Below are 3,696 nucleotides of genomic sequence, written 5' to 3'. Positions count from 1 at the left end.
TCCGCCGGGAGGCGCGAGGAATGCTGGGACGGGTAGTTCCGGAGCCCCGCCTCCTGCGGGCCCCTCCCTCTGCTCCACGCCCCGGCCTCTCTGGGGCCTGGCCGCCAGCGAGAGCCGGAGTGGGCCTGAGTGACCAGTACTGGTTGCCCGGCTTCTCCTGCTGATCTGGAAGGAACACAGACACCTATGCCACATGCCTGGCCACTTCGACCCTTCAAACGACCTGAAATCCATAGATTAGGAAAACCTATGGGCCCAACAGAGTGAGAAGCGGTGTATAATGAAAATGGCCAACACCAGCCCAACCTGACTTGGAACCCAGCCTCTGCCATGACTAAGAGTGTGTCCTGATGAGTTACCTAATCTAAACCTCAGTTCCCTAGTGTGTCAAACAGGGACAAGGCTACATACCTATATGAGGTTGCTGTAAATGATATAATGTAAGCAGCACGACCATAGTAAACCATGAATCAAAAATATTATTTGGTTCTATTTTTAAATATTTTTTAGTTGTTGTTGGACCAATACCTTTATTTTATTTATTTTTATGAGGTGCTGAGGATCGAACCCAGGGCCTCACATGTGCAAGGAGAGTGCTCTCCCATGAGTCACAAACCCAGCCCCTTAATTAATTAATTATTAATTTTTATCTGTGAAAAGAAATGGCGAACAATTTATCCAAGAACATGTAATTGGGTAGGGGAAAAGCCAAACATGTCTAACATTCCTGTTCCTGTTACCCAATCAAAACAATCAAGAAGAAATCTGTAAATCTCGCCCTTTCATTTTTTTTTTCCCAACACACTTTATTAACTTTCACTTTTGTCTGCGCTTGCTTTGGCAGCACATATACTAAAATTGATTTTTGTCTGACTCCTATTATTGAAAATAAAGTCCAAGGGCTGGAGTTGGTGGTACACTGAGTCACCCCAGTTGACTCCAGAGGCTATAGTACGAAGATTAAGGAGCCTCAGCAACTTGAGACTCTGTTTCAAAATAAAAAATTTTGGAAAGGGCTGGGGATACTCAGAGGTAGAATGCTTCTGGGTTCAAATTCCCAGTACTGCAAAGAATTTAAAAAATTTTTTTCTGTTGCTTGTGAGAATGCGGCCAGATACTATGTCTTTATTTCCTCTTAATATTTTATTATTTTCTTTTTAGATTTGCCCCTTCTATTATAAGCCATAATCACAAAGTTATTTCCCTATCCATCCAGAAATGTATTATGCATTCATTAATGCTTTCTCTTTAATTTCTGCTTACTTTTAACCAAAAAATCCTGTACCAAAATTATTTTAAAGTAAGTTTAAAGTAAAATGTTTCATTTAAAATTGCTTCATTTAGATATCCAATGTCAAGAGCACAGGATTCCCACCTCTGGCTATACCAGCTAGGTAAGCAATCAATGACAACCATTTATCTGAATTGTAATTTATGTCAAGTTTATGACAAATTCCTTCATAGTTGTCTTCATCTTTGTTGCCCAGAATATATTATATAATGTATTCTTTTTAAAAATTTTTTTCTTAGTTATACATGGTCAAAAGATCTTTATTTTGTTTATTTTTATGTGGTGCTGAGGATTAAACCTGGTGCCTCACAGGTGCAAGGCAAGTGCTCTGCCACTGAGCCACAATCCCACCCCATAATGAATTCTTTAAAAAAATTTTTTTTGTAGTTGTACATGGACATCATATCTTTATTTTTTTTTAATGTGGGACTAAGGATTGAACCCAGTGCCTCACATGTGCTAGGGAGGTGCTCTATTTATTTTCCGATAGTCAGTATATAGTTAATGCTATAGTATCCCTTGAAGATGCTGGTAGGATTTCCCCTTCCTCTACTGTTTTCTCTTTGCTTTCCACTATACAAAGTCTAATCTGGGACAGAAAAGATCCATTCTTTATAGGACATATCAGGGCACATACAGGATTGCCTGGAGCCCTTAGTTTGGGCAATGATTTAGCAGATAAAACTACACATGACATACATATTTTCTCTACACTAGAAGAAGCTATAAATTTTCGTAAAAGGTTCCATGTCAATGCTAATACTTCACAAAAGCGTTTTAAAATAACTAAGGAACAAGCTAGACAAATAATAAAACAATGTCAAAATTGTGTGACCTTTTTACCACAAGTTAATCTTGGAGTCAATCCTAGAGGATTGATACCTAACCATATTTGGCAGATGGACGTCACACACTTGCCAGAATTTGGAAAATTAAAATATTTGCATGTTATAGTTGATACTTCTTCTGGATTTTTGATGGGCTCCCTTCATGCTGGAGAAAAAACTAAAGATGTTATAGCTCATTGCTTACAAAATTTTGCCACTGTGGGTGTTCCAAAACAGTTAAAAACAGATAATGCCCCTGGTTATACTTCTACCTCTCTTAAACAATTTTGCTCATCATTTGGCATTACTCATATAACAGGAATCCCATACAATCCACAGGGACAAGGCATAGTTGAAAGAGCTCATCAAACTATTAAAATGTACTTATTAAAGCAAAAAGAAGGAATTGGGAAGGGGTATATATTCCCCAAAGATAAACTTAAAATAACCCTTTTTACTCTAAACTTTTAAAAATTTGGATTCATCAGGACTTAGTGCTGCAGAAAGGCATATGTGTCCAAAAAATGTACATAAGCCCAAGGTACTTTGGAAAGATATTCTAACAGGACAATGGAAAGGTCCTGACCCAGTGATTGCCTGGAGTCGGGGGTCTGTTTATGTGTTTCCACAGGGAGAACAGCAGCTGATTTGGATTCCAGAGAGATTAACTAAAGCGATTTCTACAGACCAAAAAGAAGATGATTTGGCTCAAATCCATAACAGCTGATATCCAGAACTCCAGTTTGGCTATTCTTACATCTGTGACAATGATTAACCAGGATGCTTTTTTCAATATCTATTTTATTATTGCCCTTTCCCATATCATGAAGTTCTATTTTGTTTTTTGAGCTCATACAGACCTAGGTTAATGTTTGGCTGATCAGTTCTATTTTTTTTTTGACTATAGAGTTTTTAAACATTGCAATGGAGATTTCACCTGTAAAAAGTTATAAGGCCTTTACTATTATGTTATGTGTTGTATGTATTATGTGTGCACACTTGTGTTTTGTGTTATATGTTTGAATGTACATATGTCCATATATCATATATGAGGAGCGCTCATGAAAAAATGGATCCAAATTTTTTTTTATTCACGTGATTTAAATGGTTTAATTTAAATTGGGTAAACAATTGTTGAGGATTGTTTTAATATGTGAACAAAAAAGGAGGTTAACAGATCTGTTTGTTTACTTTCACCTTTCCTTTTCATTATATTTAATAATTCTCTTCAAGATAATGTAAATTGTTAAGAAAATTGTTTTCTTTTAGTGCCTTCTGGAATGTTACACAATTTTTTCTTTAGCCATTATTGCCAGAATTCCTATCTTCATCCCAGTGCCGGTGAAGACAAAGATAAAACCAATCTACAGCTTCTGCAATAGCCATCACCGAACTGCTTGCAGAACTTGCCTAGACTATGTGTCACTTGTATGCATTGTGAACTCACTTGTATGCATTGTGAACTATCTGTTGGTGCAGCGACTTGTGGTAGTGTTGGGGTATTTTTGCTGATGATGTCATCGGTGGTACAAATTTTCCAAAAGGAGCCGTCAATTGGCTTGGCGTATCTTCCTCCCT

The sequence above is a fragment of the Spermophilus citellus genome (genome assembly GCF_964194105.1).
Source record: "Spermophilus citellus genome assembly, chromosome: 6".
NCBI lineage: Eukaryota > Metazoa > Chordata > Mammalia > Rodentia > Sciuridae > Spermophilus > Spermophilus citellus.
Note: the sequence above shows the minus strand (reverse complement) of the source record.